Genomic DNA, 23,009 nt, shown 5'->3' on the forward strand with positions numbered 1-23,009 from the left:
ACTGAAATGCTTTTCAGGAGTGACTGTTTGGGAAAATAGCCCAGTGCCCTTATACTTGGCTCCCCTTGGATTATGGTCTGTGTGTGCCTCCTGATTTCCTTTATGAAGAGAAGCATGCTGAATAAAAAATGGAGGATATTGTGAGGTCAACTCATACTCATGAAATCCAGAGCCATTCAACTTGGGGGAATTTAGGATTTTCTGCCTTTCTACAAGCCCAGTGTTAATGCATCTAGAACTTCCAGAACACTGGAAATGCTGAGTTTTAAATTCTTGGTTGTCCCTACAAAGTGGCTTTGCTCTAGAGTCTTGAAGGTAAATTATCACTTGCTCTCTGTCTGATGAGGTCTGTGATACACATCTGCCACAGAAAGTTGGGATCCCAGATAGCCCACTTGGAGGAAACAAATCAGTTTTCTAAAGGGAGAAAAGTCCTTGACAAGGAGTAACCTTGGCTGTAATTTCTTTGAAATGTTTTTTTGAAATGGTACATTCTGACAGAATACTTCTGTTTTGACAAATTCATATTTTCTACTGGAACCAGATTGCTAGAAAATTCCCAGCTCTCCCTAAGTTCAAATTAGTGAATGTATTATTCATGGCACCCTAAATAGTACCTCTCAAAGCTGAACTGTCCCAGTCATTTAATTCACTACATAATTGATGTTTATTCAAGCATCTCTTCATTTTTCTTGTCTGTTTGTAAACTGTTTGCCACATCCCTTTTTGATGAAGTGGTCAGCACTGAACAGTGGTTCAGAGGAAGCTCTCTCATTGATTTTTAACAATGGTGTTCACTTTCAATATAATTTTTAACATCACTCTGGTTGCATCCTAACATTGTTCTTTTGATCAATGCCATGTATTGAGCAGAGACTGTTATTGACTTGTTCACAGGAGTACCCAAGTCCTTTATTCCCCTCTGCAATTGCAGATAATTTAGAGCCTTGTAAGTTGCATTAGTAGGTCAGATTATTCTTCCCAATGCATATCACTAGCTTTTCTTTCTGAGCCCTGCAAGGCAGGCAGGCAGTGGTGCTGCAATCAGGCTTCCCCCCAGGGTGCACAGCTTGAAATTTGGTCTGGGACTCTGTAAGCACACTGCACCAGCCACTGTCCAGCACAGGCACGGAAAGAATGTCTCTGTCTCCCCCAGAGTCCTGTCCTCTTTACCATCAGTGTGACCCTCCCTCCGGCTCTCACAATTATTCATTCCAGCTGCAGGTTATCAGAGGAGAAAATACTAAGGAGAAGGTGACATGTCCTTAGTTCTCTCAGAGAATTGTGCCTCAGAAGCCTAGCTTTTGCTGCAGATATATGAAGAAATTATTACATGAAGTATTACTCTAAAAATCATCAATTACATAGCTGGTGAGTATTATGATTTCAGATGAGAACTGGCAAGATAATTGCCTTAATTTAAGTTGCTAATCTCAGTCCTATAAAACTGTATGTGGCCTTTGCTTAAATATTCTATTTTTAAGGGAACTGGAGGCTTTCTGAAAAACTAACCTCATGGCTGTTGTCAAAATGCTCAGTGTTTTGGGACTTTTTTATTCTTTAATATATACTTTTATATATACTTTTAACTGGCATTTCTCTCTGCAAACTACCCTGGGAGCTGAGCACACCATGCTGGGGAGCCAAGCACACTGAACAACCAAGACAGGCTGTCTGGTACAGGCAAACACAAAGAGCAAATAACACACAGGGGAAAAAAAAATGCAAAATGTATATGGTAGCATGGAGATTTTTAATTTTTTTTTTCTACCAAACGGAGAGAAAGTTTTATATTAGAGTAGTCAGCTTGGAAAGATATTTAAATTAATAAATTATCCAGATTTAATGGATGAAGATTTTATACCTTTAGTAGGCAACTGCTAAGAGATCAGTTTACCCTCTTGGGCTTTTGCAGTGTAACATTTTGCTGCTTGTAAAACAAATAACAGGGATTAAACTAGATTCATTTTTTTTCTGGCAGATTAAGCACCTGTCTTCTGTCAGGCTCCCTGCTCGATACTTCTTGCCAGTGCTTGCTCATAGAAAAAATTTGTCAGCTAGTAAAGCATTGAACTAGAAATGATTCTTTGCATACATTAATAACTCAATAGTAGCACAAGCTATATTTGCAATTTAACTTTCAATTACTTCCTGGAGGAGTACTGTCCAGGAGAGAGCCTGCTCATCATAACTTGCTCAGTCATGCCCTGTAAAGATGATTAAAAGCAAATGTCACAAGACACTTCCTCCTGATTATACATCCTGCTGGTTACTCTTGCAAAAGGATGTAAATCAGAATAACTGTTACCACTAAATAATCTAATAATAATGGTCAACTCATTTAAAAAACATAAACCCAGACCCCCTCCCCCATTCCCCCCATTTTACAAGTTGTTGGCACTAAAATGTCAGCCAGGCCAGAATATGATTTTTTTTTTTTTTTTTTTGTTTTATTTTACTTTCCCAAGGAATGATCAATATTAAAAAATGAGAAGGGATCAAATTAACTTCTCTACTGTTCCTGTGCAAACTCCACTCTTCTGATTAATTTATTGACAGCACCATGGCTAATCCAGGGCATACAGTCAGGATTGTTGAGGTATACTTTAGCAGAGTTTAAAAAACAAGCTTGTTAATGGAGCATGAGAACTGGCAGCATCCTGCTCAGCCTCTCTGCTGTGTTGGGGGTAAATGCACAAGACTTCCTTATTTTGCAGAAGGCTTTCTTTGTCTAATGGAATTTAGCTGTAGTAATATGAAGCTGATAGGGTAAATGGCACCTTCCCTGTTAGGTGACACTTGACTCTGTGCTTCTCCTCTCTCACCTGGCCCCAGGAATTTCCATTAGAATTGTAGAGCAGCTATACCACTCTCAGGGGCATCAGTTGTTTTTGCCCAGGTCTGAAGAGTTTTCTTTAGAGTGTGAGCTGTAAATCAGACAAAGAGAAAACTGAAGGTAGGGCAAAAGGCTCAGCAGCTGACAGTCACTCTCTGAGGGATGATCCAAGGATGGTGATGTGGAGGTGCCCTGCAGGGCTGCTCAGGCAGATGGGAAAGAAGTGATGTCTCAGTGTCATCTCCCACAAGCTATGAGGAGTGAGAAGTCAGGAAAATGCAGCCTCATTTCTGAAACAAAACTGCAATGTATTCCTGTTAATGGCAGTGTAACCAAGACAACCAAAATGCCAGGTGTGGGCTAGGTAGAGACCAAGCATGAAGCACAGAAGTTATTTGGGAAATGTTGGAGTCAAAATGGCTGAAGCAGATTCACCTTGGGAGAAAAATCACAGGATAACTCAAATCGTATCAAGCTGAGTACTGCCTGACCCTTTGGCAATATCTGCTTTATACATACCCCAAGAAGGAACAGGCATATGAGATGTCATGTGGATGCAGTGAAAATTTATTGGGGAAAGTCCTCAGGACCAGCTGGACGGGAATCTGGTTAGGCATGAAATGTCCAGAAAGCAGCAGAGCTTCTGTGCCTGTTACAGAAGCTGGAAGTACCTTCTCTTTCTTGATACTGTGGATTGCCTTTTGTATTCAGCTTTCAGATCAACTTGAGGTTTTAAAGAGCTTTTCCTGGAAGTGCATTCTGAGATTGAGGAGCTCTGTGAGTTCTTTGAAAGTAGTAAGTACTTATTGTGACTTAGGAACAAGAGACAGAATTAGACAAAGGAGTTTGGGTCTTTTTCCCTTGTAGTTGCTTGCCTGTTTTTTCACAGCATGTATAGGAACTTTGATATTTTATCAGACTCTTGTTCTTCCCTTGTTCTTCTTGTTCTACAAGTTTCTTGGCAGTCAAAATGGTATTTTACACAAGATGGTAGCAAAAATCCAAAAAGATATGGATCCATTTCTTTTGGGAGCTGGTTTCTTTCTGAAAGAAGATTAAAAGCTAGGGCAAATTATAGAGAGTAGCTATAAAATGAAACAGAATAAACAGAATATAACTATTTTTTATAATCTGTGGTCATTGAATTAAAACAAATCCTGCTATTATAATCACTTATTTTGAGATGCTAAATAGTGGTTGAAGTTTTTCTCACTATCCTCTGCCCTTGATACTCTGTACTGAAGTAGAGATAGCATTATTATACCCAACTTTTGGTGAATTTCTGCGGTCAACATCACTTCAGAACTTAAAAAATGAGAAATAATCTTCATTTTGCCGAAAGGAAACTGTTCAACAACAATCAGGATATTTCTCTTGTGGCCAGTCCTCTCTGGCCTTGCCTGATCTTCTCCTGTGAGACTCAGCTGTAACTTTTATGAGTTTAAAATCTCAGGTCTTGTGAGGTTCTGCCTCTTGGGGTCTCACAGGCAATCATTCCAATTATATTACTTTCTGTCCAGCCAGCCTTTGCTCTGTGAATGAATCACTCATGAGCAGAATGCTGTTATATAATGTCAGCTTGAGAGTTTAAGAAGATTAAGGCTCTAATTTTCATTGCATGGTATTCACAATGGGCAAGAGAATGCTCTGGAAATAAAAGTGTTAGCATAAATGAATTATGGGGAAATAAAAAAGTAGGATGCTTGTGTTTGACCTATAGCAAAATACAGATGGAGAGAGAATGGAAGTGGAAATAGGTCAGAGTGAAGAAAGCCAAAACCATCTAGTGAACAGGTGATTAACACAATACATCCTCTTTGGTGAAATAGAAACAGTTCAGGCAAGGGATTTGGTTCACACTACTCCAGGTAGGGACAGCTCACATATTCCTGTCAGCCAGGATGTAGATCTACAACAGGGTGACCTTTCCTCTTCTAGAAATAGTAGCTGTGGGGGAACACCAGCAGGAACTCCACTCTTAAGTGCATTGATGCAGTGAACATCTTAGTGTGCTCTTTTCTCCATCAGTGAATTAGGGTAGGCCACAGACTGTGACTTTCCTGAATAATCAGAGTTAGAGCCATCCTGTACTGCTGCTGTAGTATGACCAGGATTGATTTTTCTTTCTATCCAGCCACTTTAGTTCAGCTCTATTTTCTCTTCTCCTTCCTCCTCCTAATAAATACACAGGATGAATCTGTGCCAGATACTATAGTTAATTGCATTCTCTTCTTAACTAAACATGGCAGACTACAGCATGCAGTCTAAATTATATAGCCATTTATTAACACCTTATAAATTTTGCATGAAGAAATGTAGATAAAGTCCAAATACTGGGTGTAAATTGAAAGTACTGAGGTGTAAAGGTATGTGGTAGATAAAAATGCTTTTGCCTTCTCCTCTTGCAAGCAAAGAAGTAATATATAATTGCAGGCTTTTGTAACAAGATATGTTTGGATAGTAATGAGGGTTTTTGGCAACTGAATAAAGGGATAAATAGACTGAATTGTCCAGGTTGGAATAAATGCCCAGACTTCTGTATCTCTGCACCTCACTTCACTTGTTGCCAGTCCCTTTCTGTTCCCCCAGCTGTTTTAATCCTTTTGACTACTGACTGGAGGTGTTTATATGCTGGGATAGATATACTGCTCAGTTTCTGAGAGATCCTTTATTGCATGCTGAGTATGTCTGATGTTTCAGGTTTGCTAAGTATGCACAGATCAAAGGTGAACTTAGCGCTGAACTTACTGCCATGTATGATTTATCTGAGGAATACCTGTCTTTTCAGAAGTCTCATAGCTTATGCTGTTGGATGTCTGAATAAAATGCAAGTATCACAAAACACTCAGCAAGTTATATCTTTGTGTTTTGTTTGCCTTGAGATGGAGCATAGGATTTTAAGGTCTTCTGAGGTATAGTTGATGATAATGCCTGGTTCTTCAGGATCTGTTTGTCATCTGGTTCTTGGGCAAATCAATCTGTTACACATTCCTGCCCTTACAGCTTCACAGGAATTTTTCATATCTATATTATATTAGAAATCACATACTCAATGAACTGATTATTTGCAATTTATTCTCTGTCTCTGCCAGTGAGAGAGTAATGGGGCTATACACGCTTATCTTTCATATAGACATGGAAGGGTTTGGGTTGGGGACCTTAAAGATTGTTTAGTTTAGGCTTTTAATAAAATTGTTAAAGCTTGGACAAGATTTTCTACTCCAATGTTTGGGGATTTTTGTTTTCTAATATGTAAACATCAGTATCAAGAATTGCAACAGAAAATTTTACAGGACATTTACAGGAGTTGAATTAAAAGGAAAATTCCTATTTTTGCATAGAGTTAAAAAAAATCCTCATAGATATACTGTGCTTGCAGGACAGTTGTCAGAACTAGGGAAACAGTAATATTGTCTAATTTAAATGCCTTTTAAATTCCATTTTTTTTCATAGTGAGAAGTGGCCAACATTGACTCTTAAGCTGAAACATGGGCTTTTCTTTCAAAAGACATGGTGAGGTTTATTGTGGTTTTTTTCAGTCTCCTGGGATGGAGTGGGAAGGATTTTGTCTTTTAGAGTTGAACTTAACTCTCTAGAGTTTTATTAATTTGCTCACATAAAGTGGTACTTTGGAAATCATTAATGCATTTTCTAGTAAGACACAAAAGCAAGTTTACTTTCTTATGGCAACCACTGGGTTCCTTTCTTTGAAGTGCTATTATTGATACTTGAACTCTATATGATCGATACTGTGACATTTCTATGGGTCTGGTTCTGGATCATTAAAGCTGGAAAAGCTTTGTTGTTAATTGCAGAGAGCATCAAAAGATCCATGCTGGATCATGCTTTTAGTATTAATCTCCACCCTAACAAGGCTACAGCATAAGATCAAAAAGTATTTGATTAATTTTTGATAATTTTTATAGTTCTCAACTTCTTAGCTTGTTTCCACCTCCCACAATGTTTAAAGCCTTCATGATTTCTGCTGATCTGGATTTGTAAACTAATTATTAAAAGCCTTTGATATTTATGAGATATCTGAAACATTTCTACTAATTAATTATTGATTCCCCAAGTGATTAAATCTTACCAATTTGTAATAAATATTTAAGATTTCTATGAAATAAAGAGGGTTGACTTGGTTTTTGTTTTGGTTTGGTTTGGTTTTTTTGCAGGTGTTTTTTTTGTTAATTTTACCTTCATGGTTTTGTAATTTGAAGCAAAAGACTTGTAATACTACTAGAGACATTTTTATCTATGTGTGTTTTAATGTGCACTGAATATATTTGTCTTAGTGTTAATAGCTTGTCCTTAAAACTAGCGAAACCTATCAGTTGTTCTATGTCAAAAAGAATCACAGAATTGCACAATATACCAAGTTTGATTTCTGTTTAAATTTCAGAAAGTAAAATCTTATCTAGAGAGTAATCCACTTACATTTTTCAGCACTCTCTGAAAAGACTGAAAAGAGCTAATCAATCAATTTTCAAAGCCTGGCCTGCTGTAGGAGGATAATGACCTGCTGTAATGACAGATTATTTCCCAACATCTGAGAAAAAAAGGACAATATGGCCTTGTTATCTCACATTTTTTTTTAAATAATGCAGAATTAACTTAGCTTGTGAGGAAAAAAATAGAAGAAGGTGACTGCTGAGAGTTCTTTTTCCACTCCCTTTGAGTCAATTTGGGATCTTTTACCAGTCACAAAGGGGATCTGCAGCAATTGCTTACTGATGGATCAACAAGAGCTGGATAGCTAAGATTAATTGGCTAGGAGGCTGAGTATTAATATACTCACCACATCCAATGAAGAGAGTCTGCTAATCCAGCACTTGCCTCCCAAGTGGGGGAGGTATAGGCCCTTTTGGATAGCCTAATTCTTCACATTGAATTGCTGTCTTTTTCTCTGCTTTTACTTTTTTCTCCCCTTGAAGATTTCACCCTTTTATCTCAGTATTTTTCTCATAAATTGCTGGGTTCCTTGTTATCCCATCTCTGCACTTTTGGAAATTCCTTCATAAGAAATTCTTTCTAGCTCACTTCTAAGTCACTTTTTGAATTCAAAGGTTGGAGAGTTTGAATTTTGGTTCGTTTGCACTTTCAAAGCTTCTTGACAAAATCAAGTATGTCAACCAAGGTTTTTTGACCAAAATATGAAATATTCTCTCCTGCCATATGGGGTCACCTAAACGTTGTTTGGGCTGTTATCATTGTGAGCTGAAGCTTCTGGCATGTTGTTTTGGCTTTTGGAAAATAATATACAGATGTATTTCAAACTTGGATAAAAAATCCTCTTTATTTCAGACAGTTAAGGCATTTTCAATGTAATTTTCTTTCATACCACCATCAAGCACAATCCTGTATTTCACAGCATTTATTCACAAAGCTGTTCTTTGTCCTCTGCTGCATGGTCCTTGACAGGCTAGGCAAGATGCTGCTTTTAGCATTGTGGCATTTTAATGTTATTAGTGCTACTCTTTAAAAATCAAAGCTATCCTTTCCTTGAGAGAGAACTTAATTTATGAATATAATCTCAAAAAGGATGTCTGAATCATGTAGCCTTACCTCCTCAGTATAACAGGATATCAGATTTTACATTTGGCTTACATCAAACCCAAGTACTTACTAAGTCTTGAAGTCCTACACCACTTGTGTTAGGATTTTATCTGTAATACAACTCACTAGGTCACTTTTGTTTGAAGTCTTTTACTATGCACAATGAAAACAGGAGAAACACAGCTGAAAAGCTTTAAATCCTTTCATGTGAGTATTTTTCCTCCTGAATCCTTGAGCCACTCACTGTCTCAATGAGTATACTCCTTTTTTAATTTTATGATCCGAAGTGACTTTAGCTCACTAACTTTCTTTCCTCGTAGCAGCAGTGCTCCTGTCAGATCTGAGCCTTGGCCGTGTAGCTGTGCTCTATCAGCTGAAGCTCTGTGCAGAGCTGCAGGGTCAGAGCTCTCCCAGGAGGAGCTTCCTGTGTGAGACAAGGTGGAGAACCCGAGTAGTGTCTGATCCTGTAGAGACATGCTGATGTCCCACTTGAACTCGATATTCTTTTTGTTAGATTTTATACTGCTGTTTCTACCTCTTTTAGAAGATGTTCTGGTGAGTCATGAGAAAGGTGCTTCTAAGATTATTGAAACCCCTCTGAGTAAATAGTCTTGTATACTAAGCACATAACCTGCATCTGAAGTTTTGGACACAGATCTCCAGTATTTCTCTCTACTGTAACAAACATTGTAGCACTGTGATAATTTATTCAATGATTCATGTTCTTTTTTAACAATAACTTTCTAACTATTTACTGCTGTCTTGTGAAGTTACTGTGTGATTAACATTTGTTTCTGGGATGGTATTGAATACATTTGCTGTATAATTATTTGTATATACTCTCCTTTGATATTTTCCATAAAGACATATCCATAATTAATGTCACAGGTCTCTATTTATTTCCAGAGATAAAAAAAAGTATTAATTCCCATAGCTCATTTGAACCTGCAGGGGAATAGCAATTCTTAGATCTAAATAAGCTATTCAGCATTCCCCTTTGGTATTATTAATTTTGTTTTTTCAGAGCAACTGCTTGAATGTGTACCAAATTAACATATTTAGCACTAAAATTAACTACATTCAGATAACTCATCTGTTTAAAAAACCCCTGAGAAACACATGCACGTAGATCTTTGCAACTCTGAATGTAAGCAAAAACAAGGGAAATACAATCACAGAGTATAATATTGTAATAAAACATCAAAACATGTAAAAAAACCTGTCACCAAGTTATTGGCTTCATATGGACTCATAATTAATTCATAGTCTGCTTCTAATGTGGCTGGGAGAAAGGACATAAACCAAGAATGTGGGGATTTGTTATTTTCCCCTCTGTGACTTCTTTCCTGCCAGATTCCAAATGAAATGAAACCAAGGCTGGCATTACACAAAATTTAATTCAGATGAAACTTCAGACACTAAAGTCATTAAGCATACATTGCCTAAATAAAAAATGGGATGTTTGCAAGCTGCTTTGACGTGGTCTACAAAGTCTAGTACATAAAGAAGCAGCCCAGTGAATTGTCAAATGCTACTGAAGAAAATAAAAAGAAACCTCTTCTGGCCCTTTTTTCCTCCTTTGTTCTCTTGCAATTACTTCACGGATACAATACTCCAGATAAAATAGACAGTTATAAACCAGCACACTGGTTTAAAGCAGAATGACTTCTTATTCTTATGCCACTAAGTCACTGCAATACAATTTGGGAAGGAAAAAAAAAAAAAAAAAAAAAAAAAAAAAGTGAGAGAGAGAGAAGTAATAATATACTATTTTCGAAGTGTTTACACCATTTCAATTTTTCATATAGCAAATTAAGAACTATGACCCCTTTTTCCCTGCAGATTCTAGTAGTAAACAGAACTTCTTAGAGATTAAGTCTCTTCATTATGTCCAAGTTGGCCAAACTATGAGGCTGAGAAAATAACACTGACTCTTGGATGTCTTCTTGTTTGGGCATTAGCAGTGCTTTCTAACTGGCATCAGAGACAATGTTCAAAGCATATAAAGAGCATCTTACAGAGCAAGACAACTGTCAGTTCATTTCAATTTGCTATATTTCAGCCTGAATATGTACTGAAAATAATTAGACATATATAAATCAAAGCTCTGGAGAACTACTGATATGACTGTGAATAGTGCTACTATGACTGCTCACCTTGTTGGGAGTGAATTTCAGCTGTTCTTACTCAGCTGTAGTTTATGCCCAGATCCCACAGTGTATGTGAAATAAACATCTATTTATCATTATGTTGTAGCCTGATCTCGACCAAAACTCACTGCAGCTGTTCAAATTCCTAAAAATCGATTAACTGATTGATTAAAATCAATTTAGCTGATACTGTCAAGAGATCCATTGCAGTGGTTGAGGGCAGTTACAGTAACATCCATGGTGCTGCCTGACTTTCCTTATCTATAAGTAACCCACAAAGAATGTTAATAAGACAAATGGCTGGGGAACAGACCTTCTCTTAAAAGTTTTCACTGGCAGAAATGACTCAGTTATAGTATCCCTTCTTTCTCAAAGAGGATTATGTGCTCCAGAAATGGCTCGTTGTTCATGAAATAAAATACAAAAGAAGAAAACATCTTTATCTAAGTAGAAGACAAATCCAACTATTTGTGTGCATCTCTGGGGTGGTGTTATTACTGTTGTGTAGATGCTTGAATGATGAGAAGATAAGATACAGAATGATACCTTGAATAGCAAAGAATACAAGAGGTATCATAATATAAAATCTGGTTTTATTTTCAACTGCTTGCATTTTTGTACTGGCCCTTTAAGAACTAGACAAAAAGTAGTCTCAATACAGAAATGGTAAAAAGTCTCTAAATGGAACTTCAATAGGGAAATAATGATCATAATTTTGATCTTGTACATTTAAAGAGATAATATTTTGTCTGTCTTATCTATTCTGTACGAGGAATTTTGTGTACTGTGCATGAAAAATAAGGAATTTTCATATCAGACAAAAAATTAGAAAAAAATAGAAATGGAGAGCCAAGGAATGCACTAAGTTGGAAGGAATCCATCAGGATCATTGAGTCCAGCTCCAGGCCATGGGCCTGAAAGCGTTGTTCAAACACTTCTTGAAATCCAATCTTCTTAATCTAGTCTTAATTGATTTGATTAAAATTGAACTAAAATATACTAGTATAAATGAGGTATATATACATATATATAAGGTATTATATAGAAGTATATATAATGTATATATATGGTCTATAAGGTATATTTTATAAGGTATATAAAATAGATATATTTAATTAATATAGATATATATCTTACTGCAAAAGTCAGGACAAAAATCTTTGTGTTTGGTTTTGTAGTTGTTTTATAAATAACGAAGGAGATTGCAGCTTTTGGTCTGTGACAGAATGATTAGGCTGCTGAATTTACTCACAAAGGCATTGTTTAGTCCTGCAGGTATTGCTAGCAGTATTTTTGGATCATTGTCAGTGTTAGAGAAATTATCTTTTGTTTGTCTGCTACTTGTCTGATTTACATTAGTTCTTCTGGAAATGTTTTAGGGGGCAGGAAAAAAAAGTGATGCACAGACTTATCCAGCTTCAGAATTGGAAAGATTAACTTTGGAGAGAGGCAGAAAGTTTAAAAATGTAGGAAGAGGAAGTTTACATTCACACACCAAAATATAAATTGTGTGTAGACACAGAAAATCCTGGATATTGAAAAGGTTTATCAAAGTCAATGAGGATAGCCAAATATTGTAACCTTAAGCATGAACATAAATCTTGGCTGGATCCAGGGCTTTGTTAATAAGTTTTGTCTCATGATGAAATTATATATTTGAACAAAATAAACCATAAGACTTTGATAATCAATCAATTTCAAAATCAGTTAAAAAAAAATGAAGCAATCTTTTTTTACTGTTTTTTTTTTTTTTTTTTTTTTTTTTTTAAAAAGCCTAACTTAAACCTGGTTGGTTTATTTTTCCTCAAAAACGTAATGTTTACTGGAAAAAACAAACACCTTTTTTTATTCACTTCCTACTCCTCTCTTCACCTAAATTAGTGAAAAATATATTAAGATGACACATTTTTTTTCCTAAAGCATTTCCAAATTAAGGCCATGTGTTTCTCTTTCAATATTGATGAATAATACAATTTCAATTACGCTTTAAATGTTTCAAACAATGGCATAAATCTAATACTGCATCCACATATGCAAGTTTGACTGTATCAGTAGAATTCTCAGTACTACAGTTAGGAAAGCCTGTAGAGATGGAGTTAAATGTCAGCAAATTAAGGACCTAAGGATCAGTATTTTGCCTTTACTTTCTTGTAGCAGGTTTCCTTCCAGTGGGGCAAGAAAATTCAATAGAAGATTTAGTCAACAGTAAAAGTCACATTAATTTTATAAAATGTGCCCTGGGAACACGTCAGATGATTTCAAATTTAGGCAACTCTTGTCCTTTTGTCTTCATTTGCAACCCAGTAACTATCCATCTGAGTGCTTAAGTTTTTGACAAAAACAGATCATATGCTAGAAATTGGAAGCATGTTCTTCCTCTGTCTGACACATACACATCTTTTTAATGGCTGGCTGCAGAATTTCTCCTGTGGGTGTGAATATGTGGTTTGGCCAACCTGATATTTTTAATCCTCTTCTAGTAAGACTTGTCTGTGTCAGTTTTGTAATCTTCCATTGGTCTGCACTTACAAAAACTTCCTTGAGATAGCATCTTTTGTTAGGAGTTTTCATTTTCTGTTCCCAGGCTGCACTGTTGAGAGCAGTTTTCTGTGACCCCAACTATTCTCTGACAATGTGCTTGAATCAAAGGGATCTTAGTGCACATTCTCTACTTCTTCCCTGAAATAATAGTCCTCTATCTTGGAAAATTCACTTTCTGCATCTTACATCCTGGCCTGTTCATACCAGTGCCAGAAGGAAAAGGTGCTACAAGAAGACAATGTGTCTTCTACAGACTTATAGGTTGATGGATTTCAGGTATTTACTGGTTAGCAAAGGTCTGTGTGGAGAAGGGAAGCCAGAAACTGATGGCTGGCCCCTGGTTGACATAAATCCTGAGGAAACTTTCAACACTTATTTTAAGATCACATAGACAAACCTTGCTGGGTGAACCTTGTTAGTCTGAAAGACATTTCAAAGGGGAGGCAGGCTGATTGTGGGCTCTGCTTAACTCAGCCCAGAAAGGAAGATATAGAAACTGAAATGTCAGCTCATCTTCAGGCTGTAGATTGCTTATATCTGTGTTAAGTATGTTAACTGTTGAATAATAATCAGTTTAAATGGCAAAGATGTGATCAATTTTTGGCAGATGTTTAGCTAAGGAGTGATAGCTGGAACTAGGTTCCCCTGTCTCTGAGTTAATGAACCCTCTAAGGGGAAATATTAAGCTTCTCCATACAATGATAAAAAGCAGCAGCTGAGTGATGATGAAACCACAGCTAGTCAGACAGTCTGCACAGCAGCTTTGCTCAGCAGGGACAGAAGGGAGAACTCCCTGAAATACAGGAAAACTCAGGGAGTTAAACCTCCTGGGAGCACAGGATGATTCTTTGGTAGCAGCCCTACACTTTGGAAGAGCAGCTGGCAAATTTGCAAGAGGCAAACATCCGAAGGCTTGCTGTGTGCCTGCCTCTCCAGGCTGTGCAAAAAAGGTGAGAACAGGCTTAGAAAGACCTTTATATATGCCCAGGTGAGAACAAAGATCCACAAAATAGGCAGTTTGCACTGGGAGCATGTATTGGTGAAGGTCCAGAATGAATCAGATTAATCTATTCACATATGTCCCATGTACTAGTAGCTAACCTAATCAGTGTAGAGCTGGGTAAGAGCAATCCTAAGCATAGTTTCAAATGAGAAATTCAATTAATAAGAAATTCCAAAACCTAATGCATTTTAAGCTCATAAACAGTTAAAAGTCCCCCAGCAGAGTGAAGGCTGCTAGATTTATTGTACAGAGTGCAGGAGATACTTTGCTGGACAGCCAAATGCTGTGTCAGTGGCAAGGGCTTCAAGTAAGATGTTACAAAACTGAGAGATTTGACAAAATGTGGTAGGTCAGGTTCACCATGACCTACTTTAAGGTAAGTAATGTAAGAACATATCCAGGCTGGTACAGTATCAAATTTTGAATTGATTACAATTAAGGAAAAATATCTTAGGGTGATTTTGGACAGTCATCTGGAATCATTGCCTTAAAATGCAGCAGCAAGCAAAATGGTCAGCAAGTTATTGAGTATCATCCAGGAGTACATGAAGATCAAGACAAAATTGAAGTCCTGTAAGGGGACAAAAGCAGAAAAAGGCAATGAGGAAAGACAGGGACCTCAGTTTAGAGAAGTTCAGAGAGGGCTGAGAAAGAAGTTGAATTTGGAGATGTTATGCTCTTAGACCCACAATAAAAGAATTAGAGGACACTTAAAATAGAAGAGATTAATTTGAATAGGTAGAAGAAAGCAATTCTTTATACATGAGGTAGTTATCTTCTGAAGTTTTCTACTACAGAAGGCCATAGAAGCAAAGGGTATCATCAGTTAAAAAAAAAAAAAAAAAAAAAAAAAAAAAAAAAAACCACCAAAAAAAAAAAAAAAAAAAAAACCAATGAAAAATGCAGATTTATAGAAAGGTGTTATTCTAATGAAAAATCAGAGATTCGGTAAGGGTGCACCCTATCATAAATATATATTTATGTATCATAAATATAGTAGCTGCAGGTTCTGGGAAAGTAGAGAGGAAGCAGATATAAGAAAGTTTTCAGGCTTTTCTCCTTCCCTGAAATCTGTTTCCATTGTGTGAGACAGAATACTGTGCTAGGTGGACCAGCTCCCTAACCTGAAGAGTACTTATTATGTTCTGATTAGCTGGAGAGAAAAGTGAAGTTCTATTATCTGTTTGAAGGCATTTTAGGACATGACCTGGTCCATGTGTCAATGAATACTCCAGAATAACTCCTCAGTGCTGAAAATAAGTCTTACCAAAATGCTTTTTTTCTCTGTGGTCTTCAAAAAAACATGGTATCCTAGTTTTTGGTGATGAAAGTCAACTTTATCTTGTATGCTTTCTTTATTGAAATGATGAGACTGTAGTATGAGGACAATACAGAGGGTATATAGGAGATATATCACTTAAGGAAAGATGTCTAGATATGGACAAATTAAGATGAAATATGGCAATGACAAAATGCTTTTTAGCAACAATAGAGACCCTGTACCTACATTTGAAATTTTTGTTATGTCAGTAAATTTTCTAAGTTTGTTCATCTGTTTTATAGTTTTCATTTCCTGTGATTTTTCTCACTTACAATCATAGTAGGTAAAAATAATACTTCCCTTTTCTGTTGCCCTTGTGAAAGGGTATCCCTCTGATTCAAATAATCTGGTAAAGAGTTAATTCTAATTCTTTAGTTGTACAACAAGTATTTTTTCAGGTCACTTTGAGAACAATGCTATCTTTTCATCACTATAATACTGATACAATAAAAACAGTTTAATTGTCACTGATGAGGCAATGCAGTGTCTTTATGTATATAAACTATAGCAAAATCTTCACACAAATATTTGTATTTTGTACATTTATGGCCATCCCTCTCTGGATGAGCATATCTTAGTTATTTTATCCATGCATGGAAATTACTGCCTTACAGCTGTATAAACACTGAAAATCAGGTTGACTAATTGACTAACCTCTTCCTGTGTTTGTTTATGTTAATGAGTTTACTCACTTATGTTTACCTAATGTGGGCTGGAAGAGACTGATTTTGTGATGTTAAGCAGTCTTGAATTCAGTTATTTTTTCTAGAAAAGTCCTAGATAAAGTTACACCAGAGATTCAGAGGGCATTTCACTCTGTGCTGTTTTATTCCTACTTTATAATGCTTCAGTGTAACAGTGAGAGATATTTTTGATAGAATAATTTGAACAAAATAATCCATTTTCATATATAAAAAAAATAATTTTGCTAGCTTAAGCAAGACATGTCAAAAGGTGCAGTTTTATGGAGAGAGAAGCATAATACAGCAATAGAGTTGCACAACATTTCTGTATGCTGACAAAAAGATGAACAAGTGATTCCTATCTACTATCTGTAGTGAGTTTAGTGAACTTTCTCAGTAGCTGATAATGAGATCCAGATGATAAGAGTTATTAGTCAAAATGGTGTTGGTGACTGAGCAACGTGAGGTCATCGAGGATAGTAGGATCAGTGGTCTTTTCTTTCTTTTTTTCTTTTCTTTTCTCTTTTCTTTTCTTTTCTTTTCTTTTCTTTTCTTTTCTTTTCTTTTCTTTTCTTTTCTTTTCTTTTCTTTTCTTTTCTTTTCTTTTCTTTTCTTTTCTTTTCTTTTCTTTTCTTTTCTTTTCTTTTCTTTTCTTTTCTTTTCTTTTCTTTTCTTTTCTTTTCTTTTCTTTTCTTTTCTTTTCTTTTCTTTTCTTTTCTTTTCTTTTCTTTTCTTTTCTTTTCTTTTCTTTTCTTTTCTTTTCTTTTCTTTTCTTTTCTTTCTTGGTGCAGGTTTAACAGTCAGAGTTCTGTGGCTGCTGGGAGGTTGTTACTGAGTCCTGGGGAAGGATCTCACTTCTGAAGGTGGACCCCATGAGGCAGCAGTTCAGGATCAAAAGACAGATATGTATTTGGATTTAGACTGTAAATTTACCTTGTCTTTTCTATTCCTAGGAGTGATAAGACTGTGTTGTAGTCCCATGGATAAATCTGCTTTCTTTCTTTGTTTCTCCACGTCTCTAGACAGGAGGTGCAGTGCCTATTACTAGCCTTGGAGACTCTGCTCAGGATCTGCACAGCCCAGTGGAGATGGTGTGGAGATATTGCTTGATGCTGGATATATCTATGTAAAAACAAACTAAAAACCAACAATAAGAAAAAAAACCCAAACCAACCCAACCCAAAAAACCTACTTAAAGCTGTCATTTGTGATTTAGTGCTGTAACTACCAGGCTAGAGCATGAGGCTTCTGAGTAGTAAAATATTAATAATCAGAATGTCCAGAATGTGCCATCAAATAAAGTGCAGGACAAAACTTAGTGCCAAGAATTCTGTGAGGAGCAAGTAAAACATCCTTGTATGGTGCATCTCTGGGAACACAGGGACTTTGCCCTGTAGAATGAAGACTTAGCCAGAGTGTTTGCCTGTTTTTCTTCATATGGGCCTTGGACAGAAGGGAAGAAAGGAAAAACAATATGACAGATGAATCTGCTCAACTGATCAGGGAGAAAGCCTTAAGGAAGACAACTGAGGGAGCTTATTGGAAAGCTGCATGTGGAATTCGAATAGATGAAGCAAACTGTAAAACCTCCATAGAGGCATTAACTCTTCATATAAAATTTTTGATTTTTGAAATGAGGAAATATTTTTAAATATATTTTTCGGTTTGGGTTGGGTTTTTTGTTTGTTTTTGTTTGTCTGTTTATTTTTTTGTTTTGGTTGGGTTTTTTTTGATGGTGGTGGTGGTGTTGTTGGTATTGTTACAGCAGAGGTATCCAGTTTTAGGACATGCAAATGAAAAACTTCTAACCTTTGTACCTATTGCATATATTATGTTGCACGGGGATGAAAACTGTTTTTTCAGGTGATCTGATCTTCTCACTGTACCTGAGCACAGCTTTGACAGAATTGGAAATCTGCCTCTGCATGGTCCCCTCCTGGTGGAGGCAAGGAAGAAGGGATGGTGGTGTGACTGAACAGCAATCATGCTGCTGTGAAAGACTGACCAGACCAGGTGAGTGCAGCCGACTGGCTCATGTAGCTCAGAGAAGAAGCAAGAGGTGACAGCAGCTGTTTCAAAGAAAGCTGATTTAGGTCAGCATGAGGAAGACTGGAGGGTGGACTTTGGTTTAGACCTGCTGGCTGGACCTGTTGAGGAATCAGCTGGTTGTGTAATTAATTATTTTATTTTATTTTCTTCTCAAGTTAATGAAGATTGTGAGTTTTTTCCCAAGCTAGCTTGATTAGCATGGAGAAAGGGTGTAAGTTTCTCAACACACTATAAGAACAGACAGGCAACAAAATGAACTTTGATAGAAACAAGCTTGATCAGGATTCAATATAAATATTCCCTCCTGGTGACTGAGGATACCCAGTGCCATCATAACAAACGTGTAAGGACCAGTAATAGAACTCATATTGCATTGTGATCCTACTGTGTGTTGAATTTCTGTGTTCTGCTTGTATTGTGATTTCACTGCTCTGTCACATCCCTTTGCTAAATCAAATCCAGTGTAGCATGAAATATCTTCAAATAAGTAAGTTTAGCATTAAACTTTAAACCCTTCTCATGTGAAATGTCTAAGAGAAGCTGCTCAGAGAGTAATTAATTCTGACAGGCATAGAGGATAAAAAGGATTTTATTTTCAGAGTCTATTTTTCAGCTCCTGTAGACACATATCAGACAGGAGGAGGGAAGGGAGTGGGAGTCAATGAAATTGCTTTAAGTCCAGCTGTTATTTCTTAATGTTACTTTGTGTTGAAGTTAATCTTACACAAAAAGTGTATTTTATTCAAGCAAGAGAACAGTTTTCTGAAAATAAAACAAGTTTTTGATAATTGATAATCAGCTACTTATATATAAACATGTTTAGTTTGCCACTAGGTGCCCCCACAACCATAGGAATGTTAATTGTAAAAAACTGATACAATAAAATGTTTTGAAGAAAGTGTAGGCAGTTAGAAGTCTCCCAAAAGTATTATTTATGCTATACCCTATATCAAAGATCTGATAATATTAAAAAAATTGTTGGGTTTTATATGTCATATAGCTTTATAGAGTGGTTTTAAATGCTGTTAAAGTAAGTGTTCCCTCTCTACCCCCCATTCTGCATCTAGAAATAATCCATTATCACCACATTTTTTTTTCCTGAATGAAAAATGGAGTAGTGTGTGTAAACTGTTTGCAATTAATTTTGTATGTCTACATGGGATCAGAAATTACCAAAAAGAATTATTCTTCTGAAATGGAAATTTCTATCTGAATATTTATTCAAGATCATATGTGTGATTTTTTGGCTGGGAAAGGATAGCTGAAGACCAGGACTATGAAAGTTTTGGCTTCAATGCAGCTATCTGTATTTGTGGCAGCTTGGAATGGTTCAAGTCACTACTGACTGGGGGTTTAGATCTCTAAATAAAATGTCATGTTGACTCAGAAATGCTCATTTTGTATTTTATTGTGCGGTGGACTATGTTATAGTGTAGCAGAAAAAGGATTTAGATGAGGAAAAATTATTTGGATTTGTCTCTATGTTTACTTTATCATACCTCTTATTAACTATATATATATATATGCATATTCACATACAGAAATTAATATTTTGCCATTGTATTTTCTTAATACAAGAGAGAATAATAAAATTTATCAACCCATGAGATGAGAGATTTCAGGAGAAATTTTGGTCAAGAATCACTTGTAGACTTCAGCTGTGAAGGCTAGAAATCATAGTAACTGCAAAATAAACATTTCTATTTCCAGAGACAGAGAATAGACTTCTATTCCATGCAGCCCATCAATCAAGAGCACTGCTTAAGAAAACAGCTTCTTAACTATTCTTTGTGTTTGAAAATGTGAGTGGTTAAGATGGTTGCTGCACTTTGAATTGTATACCTTAGATTTTCACTTCATGGTAGTTTAAAAAAAAAAGGCTCTCACTTGCTGCTCTATATAAGCATTGTGTGTCAGCTAGGGAGTTAATTTGACAACAGGACACCTGGAATAATGCATCTGTAATGCTTGTGTTAATAGCACATTTCTTTGCAGAATGTTGTGGTTCTTGACACTCAAAATTGTACTTTGATCTTTCATTCTCCTTGTCTGCAATCCTACTGAGCAGCTCCCTCCTTCCATCATCTTGAGATCCCACTGTAGCCATGTGTGTTTGGCCCCTCTGAGGTGGAGCAATTGTGTCAGGTGATATAATTGTGTTGAAACCTCTCAGTTCTGTTTGCTGTTCAACTCCCTTATTACTTCTACTTTGGATTTTTTTCCATTTTTACAGTAGAAAATTAAAATTATTAACCTAGTTCCAAGGACAGAAATTGTGAATGCCCTACCCCTGGAAGTGTTTAAGGATGGGTGGATGGAGCTACAAATAAAATGGTCTAATGAAAGGTGTCCCTGCTCATGGCAGGGGGTTTGGAACTAGATGATATTTAAGGTTTCTTCCAGCTCAGTCTATTCTATAATTCTATGACATTGGGTGCTCTTTTCCTCCTTCAAGAAATATTTATGTAGACTTTCTCCTGACCATCCAATGTTGCTTCTCCTTTTGCAAGCTCTGGAAAATTGGAAGGACCTTTTAAAAAGTAAGATTTGAAACAATAGTTATTTGGTTAAAAAATTGTTGTCTAGAATATGAATTTAAAGTTCATAAAAGTTAAAACTAATATAATTATCCCAAATATGTTTGTGCATTCTTTGTGCATTCATTCTGTCATTTCTTGGCAAGGGGAAAGGGGGGTGTGGAAAGCAGCTTCTTTTGTGTTAATACTGTGACGGTCAGAAAGATTAGAGATTACCAAACAGAAAATGTTTCCTCTTTCAGGTGTTTCAGAGATACAGATTATCTTATTACACATATTTAATGAATCCTATCCTTTAACTTGTAATGAAAGGAAGAAGTGAAAATACCAGCCTTGTCATGTCTATATTTAACCTTCATATTAACGGTGTAAAAAGGTAGAATGTAGATACTGTTGCCTTTGTCTTTCCATTCTAATGGCCTGGAAATTCCACAAGTGAAATTTTTAACATCTGGGTAGTTAGTTCACAACATGAGCACTGCAAATAATTACCCATGTTTCAAAAATGTATGTAAATTAACTGATATTAGCAGATCAGAGAGAAAAAAAACAGTTGCAGAGCTGATTGAGACAGATGATCATCTGCTGCATCATTACAGTTAGAATTTTATGTGGAACATTTCTTCTAATGCAACTCTAGTTGTGGTTTTCTTTTGTGACTTATTTTCTTGCTGTGAGAGTTATGGAAGGTTCTGTGATGAGAAGATTGAAAAGATGGGATGCCTCTGCGAAATTTTTCATTCATATCCTAAAATTACATCTGTTATGTATTTATAAAGAATTAATGAACTAAGTGTTACCAGTTCAATTCATCATGCTGCTTCAAAATGGACTGAGTGTGTTCAGAAATGGTTTGAAATGTTTCATCCAGCTATAGTGGAGCTACAGTCAAATGTAATGAAATCTGTTTGTACCTCAAGGCTGGAGATGACTTGTTCATTTCCTGCATTTTCTAAAGTTGCCCCTTTAGACTGATGAGTGAGAGGCGTTGCAGGGCAAGAATACCCAAATTCAGAATCTTTGAAAATGAAGCTGTTCCTTGTTCCTCGTTTCCCCCATCTCCCACACCAAGCTCAGTAGGAAGAAAAGCACTGATGCTGCATCTGTATTTGTCACTCTTTCCTACAATGAATTGTTTGCACTGGGAATCACTAAAAGCAGGAAACATAGTTTTTAAAATGTTTTCACTGGAAATTTAATAGAGGAATCTTATCTTTAAGTCTGTATTGCAATGATGATTTTCAGATTTCAGATGAATAGGGTATGTCTGTGCCCAACAGAGAGAGAAATGAGCTTGGGGTAAACCCAAAAATGAAGAACAGGTGATCTGCTCTGTAGCTTAATGTTGCTTTTCTAGTAAAACATTCTGAATTTTCCCTAAATGGTTTATTGGCTGCTGGGGTACTAAAATTAAACAAGAATGTCTTGTTGTGTATGGACCTGCCATCTAACAATATCACTATAAGTGGATATGATATGTTGTGATATTTTGCTCTGTTGAAATGTCAGTATATATTAAGCAGAATAAAATCGTATTTTATTAGTTGTAACAATATTTTTTTTGCATAAAATCCATTCAATTTCCCTAAGTTATATGCATAATGGCAAAAGAGAAAAATTTCAAGTCCTCATCCTTCAAGTGCTCTTTCTGGACAAAATTGTCCTCCCCTGAAGAGTTTCTATTGTATTTCAGTCCTTAGTTCAATTCCTTATCTCCCTGAATACAACTAAAAGGCTGAATATTTTAGCAGTGAAAGCCTTTTCCTTATTCCCTTTGCTTTCCTCGCTTCAGATTTTTAGGCTTTGTTCTTTGAGTCACTGCTGACTTGCATGTTAGCACTTCTAAAGAAAGCTGCATCTTACCTTGAGAACACAAGTGAGTTAAATTTTCCATCTTCAGTGAAATAAATTACCTTTTACTAAGTATTTGTTATTTTGATTTCCTTGAAACATTACGGGCAAGTCATGAATAAAATTTCTATTCTAATAAGTCTGTCCGATACCCTTAATCAGCAGAGAAAATAGATGGAGTAAAAAGGAGTCAGAATCCATCAGTTTCTGTTGTACTAAATATCACTAGAAAGAATATATGTAGAGAGCCTGGCTGCAGTCTCCTGTGAGCTGCTCCTCTTTGCCCAACACCCTGTAATTTAGACCTAAATCAATTTTGCTTGTAGAAGGTCTGCTGATTGCACAAAACAGCAACATCAGTACAAAGTGAATTTTCTCTGCACTCATTAGACTGTCACTGGACTGTGGTACTGCAGGATCTTGCATGTTTGAGACTGGAAAAGGAGGGGTAGAGAAGCAGGTGACTTTGTTGTAGTTCTTTC

The sequence above is a fragment of the Oenanthe melanoleuca genome, chromosome 1A (genome assembly GCF_029582105.1).
Source record: "Oenanthe melanoleuca isolate GR-GAL-2019-014 chromosome 1A, OMel1.0, whole genome shotgun sequence".
NCBI lineage: Eukaryota > Metazoa > Chordata > Aves > Passeriformes > Muscicapidae > Oenanthe > Oenanthe melanoleuca.